The sequence below is a fragment of the Hemiscyllium ocellatum genome, chromosome 23 (assembly GCF_020745735.1).
Source record: "Hemiscyllium ocellatum isolate sHemOce1 chromosome 23, sHemOce1.pat.X.cur, whole genome shotgun sequence".
Lineage (NCBI taxonomy): Eukaryota > Metazoa > Chordata > Chondrichthyes > Orectolobiformes > Hemiscylliidae > Hemiscyllium > Hemiscyllium ocellatum.
The window spans coordinates 44,057,639-44,075,239 of NC_083423.1; positions in this window are offsets into that span (position 1 = coordinate 44,057,639).

The window sequence follows — 17,601 nt, forward strand, 5'->3', positions numbered from 1 at the left end:
TCCCTCCTATAGGAACAATGTTGTGAAACTTGAAAGGGTTCAGAAAAGATCGACAAGGATGTTGCCAGGGTTGGAGGATTTGAGCTATAGGGAGGGGCTGAATAGGCTGGAGCTGTTTTCCCTGGAGCATCGGAGGCTGAGGGGTGATCTTATAGAGGTTTATAAAATCATGAGGGGCATGGATAGGATAAATAGATAAAGTCTTTTCCCCGTGTTGGGGGGAGTCCAGAACTAGAGGGCATAGGTTTAGGATGGGAAGGGAAAGATTCAAAAGGGTCTTAACGGACAATTTTTTTCACGCAGAGGGTGGTGTGTGTATGGAATGAGCTGCCAGAGGAAGTGGTGGAGGCTGGTAAAGTTACAACATTTAAAAGGCATCTAGGTGGATATATGAACAGGAAGGGGTAAGAGGGATATAGGCCAAGTGCTGGCAAAAGGGACTAGATTAATTTAGCATATCTGATTGGCATGTATGAGTGGACCGAAGGATTTGTTTCTGTGCTATACATCTCTATGAGTCTACGACTCTGAGTCTCTGTGCAGCCCCTATGTGGTATCCTGAACCCGGGCACCAGGCAGGCAACACAGCCTTTGGCACTCTTGATCTTGGTGACAGTGAACAGTCTCTATTCCCCTGGTGATGATATCCACCATTATAACTACATTTCTGTTTTCTCCACCCACTTAGATGGCTCCCTGAGCCACAATGCTATGGTTAGCTTGCTCATTCTCCCTACAGCCACACTCTCACCCACACAGGGAGCAAGAATCTCGAACCTGTTAGACAAGCTCAAGGGCTGAGGCTCCTTCAGCACTGCACCCTGGTTTCCTCTGCCTACCTTGCTGTTAGTCACGCCCTACGATCCCTAACACTGACCAAATTCAGGGTAGTTAATCTCAGGGGTGTGATTGCCTGCTGAAATACAGCATTCAGGTAACTCTTCCCCCTCCTTGTTATGTTGCAGTGTTTGAAGCTCAGACTCCAGCTCATCAGTTTGGAGCAGAAGTTCCTCAAGCAAACAGAATGGCTAGATATGGTCCCTATGAACCTCGACCCTCCTAGGATTGACCATTTGTATGAGACTGTATGTTCTCAACCACCAGATCCAACTCCATCTAACATGGCCCAATCCTGCCAGTTGCACCTCCTTTATATGAGCTTCTTGCTCATAAACCTTGTTCCAGATATCTATCTCCCTGTGACAGTCCCTTCCCAGCCTTTGTTCCCAACTCCCCACCCAAAACAAGGCAGAAAATGCTGCAAGGTCTACCCTTACACCTCCAGAGACAACGGCCCACTCCTCGATAGATTGTGACTGACTCTTGAACCCAGAGAATTGTCCCTACCCAATATTTTCATCTTTCAAGCATTGTGCCCCCTCACCACCCCTCCCACACTCCCAACATCGCAGAGGCCAGCTCTGTCGCATTGACACTCAACTACAAAATGTAAACAATACCTTGAACCAGATCTTTATGTTTGCATTAGGAATACAGGAGGATTAGTGCTTCAGCTTCCACACAGAATGTCAGTCATGATCTCCTGCCCACAGCTCTCCCTGTCAGAGATTGTCACCTTCTGGTGCTGAAATGTAAATGCAGATTCATCAGCATTGGTTTAAATGAGGCTGGGGGACCTCTGTTCCTGTTGGTGTACTGTACAAATGGTCAAATGTCAGACCTTTTAGCAATAATCAAGGACATCTATATGATGCATTAATCTTTGTTACAGACACCTCTGAACACCCTGCTTTTCTGTCATCTAATACAGCACACAAAAGTTTCTTTCTAATGAGACAGGGACAGTTAAAAAAAAAGCACACTAAAGAGTAAAGTGCTCACCAAATGTGAGCTGTAAACTTGGCAACGCTTTTGTAGTAATTGATCATAAATTTTGTGGAATGTTAACAGAGCGCACAAAATTTATTGATGCTTCACATCTACCCCTCAAGAACCCCTCTCCAACCATTTGTCATCATTATCGGTGGTCCCTTGCAAGCGAGGATGACTCTCTTCCACTCTCAGGGCGAGTCTGTAGATGACTATACAGACCAACGCGTCTCCCACAGGCTCTGTTACACTCTGGTGGTCACAGGAAGGGGTGGGTGGGGCATTGGTGTATTTGTAAAGGTGTATTTTTATTGGGCATATATGTAAGTATTACAATGAGGAAGAGAACGTAAACCATCAAATAACAGCACTGGTAGACACTCCATCAATATTCTTAGATATTTGCGTGACATATCCATTCGTATATATGTGGAAACAAACATACCCTCACACATGACATATATTTATCCAAACCAACTCAAAAACCAATAGACATACCAAATGTGTAAAGTGTACACATTAGATGCCACATACACACAAATGTCAGTGACATATTGTATGCCAAATGTATTCTAATTGATTAATACTTACTATGTTAATTAGTAGATTACATTTTCAGTGATGGGAAGTGATGACGCAGTAAATGTAACTTTGACCTGTGTGCGCACGGGGTAAAAACAAGGACTGCAGATGCTGGAAACCAGATTCTGGATTAGAGTGGTGCTGCAAAAGCACAGCAGTTCAAGGCACATCCGAGAGCAAAAGCCCTTCATCAGGAGTAGAGGCAGAGTGCCTGCAGGGTGGAGAGATAAATGAGAGGAGGGTGGGGGTGGGGAGAAAGTAGCATAGAGTACAATAGGTGAATGGGGGAGGGGATGGAGGTAATAGGTCAGGGAGGAGGGTGGGGGAAGGTAGCAAAGAGTACAATGGGTAACTGGGGGTGGGGATGAAGGTGATAGGTCAGAGAGGAGGGTGGAGTGGATAGGTGGAAAGGAAGATAGGCAGGTAGGACAGGTCATGGGGACAGTGCTGAACTGGAAGTTTGGAACTGGGGTGAGGTGGGGGAAGGGGAAATGAGGAAACTGCTGAAGTTCACATTGATGCCCTGGGGTTGAGGCATTCTTCCTCCAGGCATCGGGTGGTGAGGGAGCGGCGGCGAAGGAGGCCCAGGATCTCCATGTCCTCAGCAGAGTGGGAGGGGGAGTTGAAATGTTGGGCCACAGGGCGGTGTGGTTGATTGATGTGGGTGTCCCAGAGATGTTCCCTAAAGCGCTCTGCTAGGAGGTGTCCAGTCTCCCCAATGTAGAGGAGTGTGTTTACGGCTCCAGAGATGCCCTCTCCTGCCTTTTCTTGGATTCTCATTGTTCTCAGAAAGGTTGTTGATATTCATCATGTGGATGTGGATTGCCCTCTATCAACAACCTAAACATGATCTTATTACACCAATACACATGCATAAAAGCACATGGATAACACATACACAAAACATACACATGTACACATATGTAGATATACAATATATATATGGATCAACATCTAATAATATTCTCATTACTATAAAAGTTCACATCTTGCACATAACTAATTTCATAGAAAGGGAAAGGTTGCTGACTAAGTCATCATATAAGGGATTCAATCCAGAGTCTGTACACAGATAGTCATGTTGGCTTGCTCTTGTCTACCCCCTGCTGACACTGGGGACAATGTACAACTATTGCAAATGGATTAATACTAATAAATTTCCAAAGTTGAAGCACTGTCTTGGTAAAATAATATCTGGCCAGCAGCAATCAAACTATTTTTGTTGCACCACTGCAGATTCAATTTAACCCTTTTTTTTGCTATTTTATCTCTGTGTTAAACTGATGAATAAACCAGAAGGCATCTGCATATGTTAAAAATGGTGCGTGTTGCAGCTGACGAGTTTCAGCTCTGAAGCTTGTGGAAAAATAAACGAGAGAAATTAACTTGTTGAATAATTAAAGTTTGTGAGCTATTAAATCTCGAGCAATACTTTAACATTTATTTATGATATATTTACTTTGAACTTTAGCCAGTTACTTTGTCGGACAATGAGATAACAAACTATTAATGGTTTTTATTTGTTTTGACCAACTATCATAGACCGACGTTAAATTGGAATGATTTTCATCTCCATTGCATGTTGCTCATCTGCTATTAAAACCCTCATTCAGCCCTTCATTACTCCACAGTTAGCCTATCCAATGTGTTACTGTACATTCTCATTCTCTGTAAATTTGAAGGTATCATGCTGCCTTTGTCTTAACTTGCACCAAGTCCGCGTCTGTTTGATGAGCTACACCATCTGCAGGTCATGCAGAGTCTCGCTTTTAAAATTCTCTCCTTCTTTACAAATTCCTCCATAGCTTGGCCACTCTCTATCTCTGTCATCTCCCACAACCCAACGACCTTCTAAAATACCTCCTGTCCTCCAACTCTATTTGCTTGAGCTTCCCCAATTTTAGTTGCTGTCCTCTTGGTGATGGTGTCTTCAGTCGCTTAGGCCCTAAACTCGAGAGTACCCTTTCTGTGCTTCTTTACCAGTCTTTCCAGTTCTGAGACATTCCTTAAAAACATACCTCTCTGACCAAACTTGTGGTGGCTGTGTGATACTTTGCACTCATTTCAAACACTTGCAATGTTTCATTATGTTAAGAAGCACTATATAAACATGTTTCTATTGGACATGATCCAATAGAACAAGCCAACAGACATAATTACAACTGAGGTGTGAATTTGTGCGTTCAGTGGAGATAAATCTGGGGATAGATCAGGTATTCGTCATGGAAATTATTAACGTTAAATATTTTCTATGCTTATCACTCACTTGCTTCTTGTGCATCTTGCTGTGACAATCACAGCACTAGTTGTACATTTCAACAGTAGATGGAGCTGCAGATTCGTATACCAAAACCAAGATGTTCTCAAAAAGACATTTTTTTCCCTGACTTTCTGTGGAGAGGGATAAGGGAGATCCCCTGGTTTCTAAATTCTGTACTTGAGTTTTAAAATGCCAAATACACTCTACAACATTCTAATGTGAAAGTAAAGGTGATACATGTTGCATGTTGTAACCTAAAAAGAAACAGGTGAAAAATAAATAAGCCACTGAGTATATTAAAAATGAGTGATCCTGATTAAAGCTTCGCACCCAGTGTTTCATTTCAGAGAGTAACTGTTTGAAGGGAACACTCTGTAGCATCCATTCTTTGCCCACTACTTGGCAACAAAACAGATTTAGAATTAGAATTTAACATTTGGTTTTACTGTCACGTGTACTCAACCACAGGGATACAGGAGTGCAATGAAAAGTTCGCAATGTTGCAACTCATGGTGCCATCTTATGGACAAGGTACCTAGGTAATTTGTAGAAAACTAAAGAAAAAAACTTAAAAGTTGAACATTACAGTTATTCACTGTAAAATACATTAAATAAGGAATAAACTTAAAAGTTCCAAATTACAGCCCTTCTTTACCATTGGCTTACAGTCACTCCACTCAGGGATTACTCCATGCTGGGCTCGATCTCTTCCCCTACATTGGGCTCAATCTCTCCCCACGACCCCCGCACTGGGCTCAATCTCTCTCCTACACCGGGCTCAATCTCTCTCCCACACTGGGCTCAATCTCTCTCCCCACACTGGGCTCAATCTCTCCCCCACACTGGGCTCAATCTCTCTCCCACACTGGGCTCAATCTCTCTCCCCACACTGGACTTGATCTCTCTCCCACACTGGGCTCAATCTCTCCCCCACACTGGGCTCAATCTCTCTCCCACACTGGGCTCAATCTCTCCCCCACACTGGGCTCAATCTCTCTCCCACACTGGGCTCAATCTCTCTCCCCACACTGGACTTGATCTCTCTCCCACACTGGGCTCAATCTCTCTCCCACATTGGGCTCAATCTCTCTCCCCACACTGGACTTGATCTCTCTCCCACACTGGCCTCTATCTTTCTCCCACAGTGGGCTCAATCCCTTGATCCCTGTGCCTCCATGCTGCTGACCACTGCCAGCTAGGCTCACTCGCTGCTTCACCACAGGCTACCAGAGTGCCGCGGTGCTGCTGCTCCAGTCCCCAGCCACTTCCACGGTGCGGCTGACCATCAAAGTTCTGTCCAGCCATACCTAACCACCTTGTTGCTGACCGGCAAAGTCTCCACCCTGGGCCCCCAGCTGCAGCCATTCTCACCACTGCCTCCACAACTGAGATTCCGTCCAAAAGGTAAGTAAAGATAAAAACTGAGAAAAGCTAGAAAAGAAGAAAGAAAAGCAGTCAGAGCGAATGAGCTTCAGCTCAGGAACTCTACTCTGCCACCATCTTGGCTGCCCCCACAGTTCATGTTTCCAAAGGCACCATTCTGCTCTGCTCCACAACACAATCACCACCAATAACCTGTCCCTCCTCATTGCACCCATCCTTTAAAACGCAGGCGATGTAACGGCTGCCCTTTTCGCTCCTCTCTCTTCAAACATTGCTTACCCGAGAAGATAATACTTTTTTTTTTCAATTTACTCTGTTTGCTGCCCGGTTTGCTGTCCCCTCTACATTGATCTGCATGTTGTTCTCTCAGAAATCAGAGGGAGTGACCATATAGAGTTTGTGGAAAATATCTGTTCTGTCTGTGAGTATGACCCTGTGTTTCTCATGACTTGTCATTTTTAGTCCCAATTTGCTCTAATGTCAACAACTCTGTAATTGCTTGCTGTATTATTTCCAGTGAAGCTCAACATAAGTCTCTGATTTGGCACTCTACAACCCTCCAAGCAAAACACTGAATTCAACAGTTTCAGATCAAAATCTCTGTTTCCAGTTTTGTTTCCTTTGCCTGTTTGTTGTTTTTCTCTTATTTTCATTTAGACTTATTAGTGTATCTGCTCAAAGCATATCTATTGTTTTGCTATTTCTTTTTCTACTTCCAACATAATTCACTTTGACCCTGTAAAAGATTAATTCTATCACTGCAAGTTGTGCTGAAGCAGTCACTATCACCTGGGTAGAGTGCTGCCATCCTTCGTTCCTGTATAGGATCTAAGAGCCTATTAGGTTAACAATAGTAGAAGATGAACCACTAGTGAATCTGAATGAGAAGAAGCATTTGTCTTAACAAGATATAGTTTATTGATCAATAGCAATAGAATATTTATACATCATAACCAGATCTATCAAGAAACACTGATGAAACATCAGCCTTCATCAAGATCTTGAGCTGTACTGCTCTTTGCTTCCCCAAATACTGTTTGGTACCATCAAATTGGGTAGGGCTTAATGCGATTTCCAACATTTCCTTATTCAACATCTTCGCCCCTTTTCACCCATGGTTAACATTTATACATTCAGGTATATAGCTACATTTACATGGATCATTACCCAAATTCTCTCCCCCCCCCCCCCCCCCCACGTCCCCTCAAAGTCTCAGACTTCACAACTGTAGACACTGCAGAGGTATCACAGTTCTTCTAGAAGAAGTTCTTTTCCGATTTGGAAGATTGATAGGTCTTTGGTTTGGGGTCTGTGGACTTTGATTCTGATCTTGACATTGTTTATTCTGTAAAGCATTTCTCCAGTGGAGGATCTTTTATGTTCTGGATGCCCTTTGCATGATATTCCTTTTTAACTCAATATTGGTTCATCCTTTTATACAGAGTATCCTTAATCTTTTGAATTTCACTGAGTAACGCCTTCTTGCTACCCCGCATGATTTTCGTATACCGTCATCTAGAAGACCTTTAATTTCATGAAAGTTGATTGTGGAAGATGGCTGCTCAGTGAAAACAAGTACTTTCTATTTGCAATGTTTTCAATTTCTGAACCAGGTAATATTTTCTTAACCAGACCCCAAATCTGTGGATTGGCTTCCATGATTTGCAGCTCACAATTTTCTGCAAGCAAATCTTTACTGACAGTCTGATGTTATATCTGTATTGAATATGTAAACTTTAGTTTAACTTGTTAATTAGGTTGGACATCGTCATCAACCTTTGTGGTTGTTTTACTGATGCACCAGGCATTTTGCACCCTAAGTCATAATGTTTTTTCATCAGCATTATATCCATCACTGATACAGAGTTATTTTTGTTATGTTGTTTCATTATCTGACATCAAAGTTCAAATCTGCTGCATTAATTTATTCAGTTTTGCTGTCTGAGTAATTTCAGTTAAAGAGAGCTCAAGTACATTGTACTGTTCATTCTTTTCCTCCTCTTTCACAACTTCTCCAAAACTATGCTGGATTTCTCTCACCTCATATCCTTCCCGAATGAAAGGAGTGTTTTCCAGGCATGACAATCCTGTACACTCCTGTTCACAGTGAGTCATGAAAGCCTCATGCTCTTTTGAGATTACACTGACACTGACTGATCCCTGGCTGGACACATGGCAATGCCTAGTTGTTCCAGAAAATCATTCCAAAGGGAAGCTAGGATAATAAGTCTTTTTGCTTACAGTAATAATAACGTGTTATGTGGTTGGAGTTCAAAGTATGTGTTCTCGGTCGGCTTACTGGACCTTTAGTCTGGTCACCTTTCATCACAATTCCAGTGAATTGGAGCATGTTCTTAGCCATTCTTTTCATGTCCTTGTTCAATGTGGTTGCCTTTATTGACTTTCTGGCCATGAGTTCTTCTCTACCAGATGAAACATTTATTTCATCCTCAAGTGGGCACTCTCAGCCAACTCTTTTTTTTTGGATTTCACCATGAGTTTAGAAAGCCCAATGAAAGTTTCTGCTGGTTACCTCCTTGACCGGTTGCTTGATTATAGTTTGTTCCTGTTGCAGCTGGTTGCTTGGAAGTGGTTGAACTTCTTTGGCTACCTCATATTGCAGCAATACAAGCTCAAAATTGAGAAGGGTCAATTGTGAATTAAATATACATTTACAACTTTCTTATGGTATTTGTGAAGCAGTGTTACTTGTAACATTCCTATGTAGATTCATCTCTTTGAGCTGTAACTGCTGTTTCATCAGTATTGTACTTGATCTCAGAGTACAGTGACACCCACCTTGTATCAAGCTTAAATTTAATGAGATATCCATTGACATAGACAGGTTCTGTCAAACTCAAGTCAGTGAATTACAATTTTTCCCTGGGATTGCCACCAGTATCTTTCCTATTGGTGGGGACTGTATCACATTGACATCTCTGTATAAGTAACCATTTGGCTTTTTGCTTCTCTGATGCTGTGCCCTCCTTGAGTACATTATCTGGAAATGTACTATAGTTTTACAGTTATCTTATTCCTTTGTCATAGCTGGGCACTGTTGCTGCTTGTGAGGCAGTTTATTTCCACAGTGCTAACATGAACTCCTATTTCCTGCCATGTTTCCTACTCGCCCACTCTCCCCTTTCAGCCTCCCAATTTGTTATCCATTCAGATCTGTTAGGCCTTAAGAACACCTCACCACCTGCATGCACTGGGATTAAAAGGCGCAGGAGGTGCTGGTACACAAACCCATGAACTGTGATAGCTCTCCTAATAGCTGAGGAAGAAATGCCCCAGGCCATTGACTTTCTAAGGACTGCCGGAGAACAGTCACCTGCTCAGCCCCAGGCAGGAGATGACCCTCTGGTTTTGGCAATCAGGAACTTCTCTCACACACACAGGATGGAATAGCAGTGGCAAACAAGCACCTGAGACACAATGACCCTTATTGGCCAGAAGCTGCATCAGAGCAGCAATGCATGTGACTGTCCGTCTGCCTCTGGAGACAGTTTGGCAGCTGCTATGGGGATCCAGACCTTATGCTCTCAGGAACTACAAGATGGAAAGGAATTTCTTGTGTGTACAAGACAAATTTCTGATTCAGTATGTGGATGTACCTACTAGAGAAGGTGCAAAACTTGACCTACTCTTGGGAAATAAGGCAGGGCAGGTGACTGAGGTGTCAGTGGGGGAGCACTTTGGGGCCAGTGACCATAGTTCTATTTGTTTTAAAATAGTGATGGAAAAGGAAAGCCCAGGTCTAAAAATTGAAGTTCTAAATTTGAGAAAGGCCAATTTTGACGGTATTAGGCAAGAACTTGCGAAAGCTGATTGGAGGCAGATGTTCGCAGGTAAAGGGATGGTTGGAAAATGGGAAGCCTTCAGAAATGAGATAACAAGAATCCAGAAAAAGTATATTCCTGTCAGGGTGAAAGGGAAGGCTGGTAGTTATAGGGAATGCTGGATGATTAAAGATATTGAGGGTTTGGTTAAGAAAAAGAAGGAAGTATATGTCAGGTATAGACAGGATGGATCGAGTGAATCCTTAGAAGAGTATAAGGGCGGCACGGTGGCACAGTGGTTAGCACTGCTGCCTCACAGCGCCAGGGACCTGGGTTCAATTCCCCCCTCAGGCGACTGACTGTGTGGAGTTTGCACGTTCTCCCCGTGTCTGCGTGGGTTTACTCCGGGTGCTCCGGTTTCCTCCCACAGTCCAAAGATGTGCGGGTCAGGTGAATTGGCCATGCTAAATTGCCTGTAGTGTTAGGTAAGGGGTATATGTAGGGGTATGGGTGGGTTGCGCTTCGGCGGGTCGGTGTGGACTTGTTGGGCCAAAGGGCCTGTTTCCACACTGTAAGTAATCTAATCTAATAAAGAAAGTAGGAGTATACTTAAGAGGGAAATCAGGAGGGCAAAACGGGGACATGTGATAGCTTTGGCAAATAGAATTAAGGAGAATCCAAAGGGTTTTTACAAATATATTAAGGACAAAAGGGTAACCAGGGAGAGAATAGGATCCCACAGAGATTAGCAAGGCCGCCTTTGTGTGATTAGATTAGATTACTTACACTGTGGAAACAGGCCCTTCGGCCCAACAAGTCCACACCAACCCGCCGAAGCGCAACCCACCAAAACCCATTCCCCTACATTTACCCCTTCACCTAACACTACCGGCAATTTAGCATGGCCAGTTCACCTAACCTGCACATTTTTGAACTGTGGGAGGAAACCGGAGCACCCGGAGGAAACCCAAGCAGACACGGGGAGAATGTGCAAACTCCACACAGTCAGTCACCTGAGGTGAGAATTGAACCCAGGTCTCTGGCGCTGTGAGGCAGCAGTGCTAACCACTGTGCCACCATGCCGAGCCACAGAAAATGGGGGAGATAATAAATGAATATTTTGCATCAGTATTTACTGTGGAAAAGGATATGGAAGATATAGACTGTTGGGAAATAGATGGTGATATCTTGCAAAATGTCCACATTACAGAGGAGGAAGTGCTGGATGTCTTGAAACAGTTAAAAGTGGATAAATACCCAGGACCTGATCAGGTGTACCCGAGAACTCTGTGGGAAGCTAGAGAAGTGATTGTTGGGCCTCTTGCTGATATATTTGTATCATCGATAGTCACAGGTGAGGTACTGGAAGACTGGAGGTTGGCTAACATGGTGCCACTGTTTAAGAAGGGCTGTAATGGCAAGCCAGGGAACTATAGACCGGTGAGCCTGACCTCGGTGGTGGACAAGTTGTTGGAGAGAATCCTGAGGGACAGGATGTACATGTATTTGGAAAGGCAAGGACTGATTGGGGATAGTCAACATGACTTTGTGCGTGGGAAATTATGTCTCACAAACTTGATTGAGTTTTTTGAAGAAGTAACAAAGAATATTGATGAGGGCACAGCAGTAGATATGATCTATACGGACTTCAGTAGGGCGTTTGACAAGGTTCCCCATGGGAGACAGATTAGCAAGGTTAGATCTCATGGAATACAGGGAGAACTAGCCATTTGGATACAGAACTGGCTCAAAGGTAGAAGACAGAGAGTGGTGTTAGAGGGTTGTTTTTCAGACTGGATGCCTGTGACCAGTGGAATGCCACAAGGATCGGTGCTGGGCCCTCTACTTTTTGTCATTTATATAAATGATTTTGATGCGAGCATAAGAGGTACAGTTAGTAAGTTTGCAGATGACACCAAAATTGGAGGTGTAGTGGACAGCGAAGAGGGTTACCTCAGATTACAACAACATCTGGACCAGATGGGCCAATGGGCTGAGAAGTGGCAGATGGAGTTTAATTCAGATAAATGCAAGGTGCTGCATTTTGGGAAAGCAAATCTTAGCAGGACTTATACACTTAATGGTAAGGTCCTAGGGAGTGTTGCTGAACAAAGAGACCTTGGAGTGCAGGTTCATAGCTCCTTCAAAGTGGAGTCATAGGTAGATAGGTTCGTGAAGAAGGCGTTTGGTATGCTTTCTTTTATTAGCCAGAGTATTGAGTACTGGAGTTGGGAGGTCATGTTGGGGCTGTACAGGACATTGGTTAGGCCACTTTTGGAATATTGCGTGCAATTCTGGTCTTCATCCTATCGTAAAGATGTTGTGAAACTTGAAAGAGTTCAGAAAATATTTACAAGGATGTTGCCAGGGTTGGAGGATCTGAGCTACAGGGAGGGGCTGAACAGGCTGGGGCTGTTTTCCCTGGAACATCAGAGGCTGAGGGGTGATCTTATAGAGGTTTACAAAATTATGAGGGGCATGGATAGGATAAATAGACAAAGTTTTTTCCCTGGGGTCAGGGAGTCCGGAACTAGAAGGCATAGGTTTAGGGTGAGAGGGGAAAGATATAAAAGAGACCTAAGGGGCAACTTTTTCACTCAGAGGGTGATACGTGTATGGAATGAGCTGCCAGAGGAAATGGTGGAGGCTGGTACAATTGCAACATTTAAGAGACATTTGGATGGGTATGTGAATAGGAAGGGTTTGGAAGGATATGGGCCGGGTGCTGGCAGGTGGGACTAGATTGGGTTGGGATATCTGGTCGGCATGGACGGTTTGGACTGAAGGGCCTTTTTCCATGCTGTACCTTTCTATGACTCTATGACTCTATGTCTGAGACCTGCACAAACCTGTACTGCACTGCCCAGCCATTGGTCCCCCGGAGTGATGGCACGGTGAGAGGAGGATGGGAATGTTGACCTCACTCTAAGTGGTGCCTCCTCAAAAGGAGACAGGAAGTTGCCAGAAGACAACCAGCCAGAGGAGGAATCACACACACAAGGCCCCTCAACAATGTTGACCAAGACACTAAAGATGTAGTCAAGCTCCTCCCACCCTCTGCCCATCCTTGGAAACTGAACTGAGCTGGGTTGTTTGCTGAGTTTGATAAGATGGGAATCTGAATATTCATGTGGCAAGTTGGGATGTTTAGAAGGTGTTTAACAAGCAATGCTAACCATCATCACTGCTGCTGAGTGAGAATCACTAGAACATCTGAACAAGGCGAGGCACCTTTCGTAACTAGGTGTAATTTGTTATTTTTTGTTGCATGAGAACAATAAGTATCCATTACATTTACTCGTTAGACATCACATCTCAGACTAACAAGGGATGCCGATTATGCATCTGATTCAGTGGCACCTCAAGCAGGAATTCACTTTTCCTTACCTAAGATTGTCTGATAACATCAGATTGGGTGGAGTGTAATTCAGTCTCCAACATTAACCCTAAACTTATTCTATGTCCTACCCACCCTTTTTCACAATCTCTCAATTTGTTGCCCACTTCTGATGAAAGTTCAGCGACTTGAAATTTAACTTGGTTTCTTTCTTCCACAGATGTTTTCTGAACTTTGATATTTTCAAATGTTTTTGCTTTTACCTCCTCTCAACTTTCTGAGGCCAATGCATGTTCTTTTTTGTTGATCTAATTCCTTGTCTTCTTGGTAATGAATGCAGCAGTAAACCTCTTGTAAATCTTCCTGTCAAGATGTTTGCATGTTTCTACTGCAGTAGCATGGTTGGGGACCTAAGCAGGTCAACTCTCCAGTCTTGCAGTTTGCACAAAAGCACCTTTGGCAATGTTCTGTGGCCATCTACAGTGAACCTTTCTGGGCAATAAGTTCTCTGTTGAATAGCAGGAAGCATAAAATCCTCTCAAATGAAAGACACGGCTCATTAGGAAATGCGCTTGTGCACATTTTCCCAACCTTCAGTTGAGAATCTAATCTAACGAGACCAATTTATGCCACAAGGTGGCCTATGGTTACACAATAAATGTGTAATGAAACTATCCCTGTAACCATGTGTAATTGTTGTAGCCACAGAATAAAACAATGATATATGTGCACGGAGCTATTGGGTGACAATACCTTCCATTGGCAGACAAAAAGCACAAATATATTTTGGCATTTGGAATATTCAGACTCCTTATCCTATTATAGTACCTGACAAAAACACGAGAAAATATTAATTTCCTATCACATTTTCTTGGGATAACTGTTGGTGATTGCAATGCTTTTTTGAGTTTGTGCAGATCGTTAATAGTATAAATAACGTTTAAGGTCAACAACACTAAATCATTAAACAAATTGTTCTTTGAAAACCGTTACGAGATCTGGCATGACTTATTAGGATATCTTGTTTTACTCATCGAACCAAGAGTCTGGAAACAATTTGGAGAGCTACTTAGGGATTTCCATAGAGGACAGGGTTTTGCTAGGGGATTCCTTCTGAACAAAATCTGTCTTCACTGAGATGCAATGAATTAGATTTCGCCCTTGTTTATTGTCACTTTCAATTTGCGATATCTTTGCATCTTTAAATGCTGTATAGAAAGTATTTTCCCTGCAATTTGCTCTCTGAAGTCACCCAAGGTTAAGAGTCAGGGCCTCAGGGAGAGTATGATGGTCGACTGGGAATGCAGTGAAGCAAATGGAAAATTGGCTGGGACTCAAGTACACTATCTCAGCCGACAGTTTCAGTTTTTATCAGGATCAGCTTCATGCGGAACTGCCATCATCAAAAATAGGACAAATGATGTTGCAGGGAGGTGGATTCAGGTGGGAATTCCCAGCCTGCATTATTTCAAGCAGTATTTCTGAAAAGTGCGACTGGGATGCTTCTGAAGAATTCTACACTGTTACAGGTTTTGAAGCCTTTCAGCTTACCTTTACTATCGAAGCAGTCGTCATAACCTATTGTTGAGATTTGGAACCTCCAAAAGCCAAGTCTGGTCCTCCCTGTCTTCGAAAGCAAGGATAGGAAATACAGGTAGTTGGCACGGAGCACCTAACTGACATTCCTTCAGGGTTCATACTCTTCATTCTTGCATTCTACACTTGGCAGTTCGCCTCAGAATGCCGATTATCATCAAATACGTTGTTATGGCGAGCATGTCATTGATTCTGTTCTGAGGGCCGTGGTCCAGTTGCATGTTGATTGAATATGTGACTGCTGCAATTTATCTATGTTTCATACTCTGCAAATTGTTGAGCTCTTTCCATACCATCACTGGCACTCTAGACATTGAAGAACGATACCACTTCTTCCAGTTGTGCTATTGACTATATAAGGGCAATGGTCGAAGGTTATTTAAATTAGAGCATGTTCCTCATCAGTCATTTTCATGTTGTAGAAGAGCGGTCATGATGACCTTGGTTAAATTACCATTTTATGACAATGGGTTGCAGTCCAAAGGCACAGCTTCAATTGGGATTCACTGAAAAATCCAAATGAATTTGGATGTCATTTCAAATGAGGGGAGAGGCCAAGGTTGGATCCTAACGATATCTTGTCATTAATTCGACTATCCTCCAGTTTTACTGGTTTTCCTTCTGGCTGGGCTGTCCAAATGCTACTCCTGGGAGCCCGATAAATAAAGTGTGCAGTCACAACTCCACATTTTTTGGTAATAACAACAAATACTCTGGGCTAGATTTTACCCTTTCGGTGTATTGAAAGTGTTCAGTTACTCTGACCCTGCTATCTCTCTACATTCGGCAAGCATCTCATGGTTGACCCCTGGAAGAGAAATCAATTATAGGTGCAAAAGAAGTTTGCTCCTTACCACAAAGTCTTCACCTTGCTCCTTTCCAACCTTGCAATTGTTATCCAGACTACTTTCTTCTTCACACTAAAGTCAGCTCTTGTGACTTGCATGTATTAGCATAAAAACTCAAAAGTATTGAATTTTTGATGCAGCTACATTCACAGAGGAATATGAATCACACATTGGTGTGAATATATAACTTGTGGGCTCTGAGAAACTGTGGAGCAAGGGGGGAGCTCCAATCCTAATTGAACCCATAGGCTGGCATATCCTGTAGCAATACTCCAACCCTGGTTACAATTATAAAGGTCCCCTGCTCTCAGAACAATCTTTGTTATTCATTGAAGGCACCAAGCAGATGAAAATTGTCATGAAAAAGCATGCAGATGCTGCCTCCCTCCCCAATAGAATCTGTTATACCTTCCACATTGTCCCTGAGGCAGCTGTTTTCTCCTACCCTTGTGTTAACTTTTTATACTTGCTTTAAAAGACTCCCAAACTCTCTTGTATCGGTCACCTAAACTGCAGTGGGCAGTGAAAAATGCCAGAGCACTGCACTGCTAACATGTTTAATGGCTTGTGAATTGATCATTTCAAAACTGACTTTGGGATCCATGAGCTTGGCGTAATGATATCTGATAGCTGTTCCAAAATCATGCCTCCTTTCCATCAGCAAGAGAGGAAAGGGGGAATGTGGAGGCAGCGTGCCTGATTTGGAAAACCACTGGGTTGGTTTGCTATTTTTCTTGAGGGTGAATCAAAAAATCTTGTTTATATTCCTGCCAGCAAAGCTGCATTGGTTTTTGAAAAATATTGGCATTTAAGAACATTTATTCACAAGTCTCAGTGAATAATTTTCATATCTAACTTCATAACTACAAAAAGTGAGTACAATACGTAATGGCAACAAATTCATTCACCTGCTTTGTTTACCAGATCAGTCATTTCCATTTTCTCATGATAGATAAGGCAGTACGGTACTTAAACATGGCTACATAGTTTTCTGTAATCAAAGCTTTTCACTTTACATTCATCAGGACTGAAACACAAGAAAATCAACTGTGGAAAGGAAACATAAATTTATTCAGCATGAGAAGAGGGTGCTGATTGATTCGACTATGTTAACATAGAGATTTAGCAGAAACTGCAAACTGTCTCAGTTAACTGATTAAATTCAACTGGACAAGCCGACACAGATGAAGCAGTGCCGTATTCAAGGGATTCGCTAGGTTTCCACAGTCCTTTCCTCAGTGACAGAGGTATAATGTGTGGACGCATTTTCCTTGCCGGCAAATAAGAGGCCTCCATGTGTGAATAAATGCGCATGTGAATCTCATTGTGAGCCTGACTTGAAGAAGCAAAGGTTAAGAAGAGATTTGATACAGACATTCGAGATTGTGAAGGGTCAGGTTCGAGTAAGTAGGGAAGAACAGTTCCCATTGCTGGAAGTGTTATGAACAAGTGCACACAGATTTAAGGTAATTGGCAACAGAAGCAATGATAACATGAGGAAAAAAATGTTTCACACAACAAGTGACTCGGATCTGAAAATAAATGCCTGAGATTGGGATGGAGACTGGTTCAACTGGGATGTTCAGTAGAGAATTAGATTATGCCTTGGAGAAGGAACAATATGCAACATTACTGGGAGAAAGTGAGGGAGTGGCATGAAGTGAATTGCTCTTTGGGAGAACCAGGATAGAAATATGGAATGGAAGCAGAAGAGTAGGTCATTTGTCTCCTCAAGCCTGCTCTGCCATTCAATTAAATTATGTTTGATTAGGTTGTGATCTTGCCTTTAGATTTGATCTCCCTTAACTCTTGACATCTTTTGCTTATCACAGACAAGATGGGCTGAATGGCCTCTTTCTGTGCTGTAATCATTCCATGAATCATGTTCCAGTGTCCAGAGCCACAGATTTGGCAAGCTAGTCAGAATGGAAAATATTGGCATGAAGTTGACAGGCTGGACTCTGCTCCAGTTTTAACTGCAGC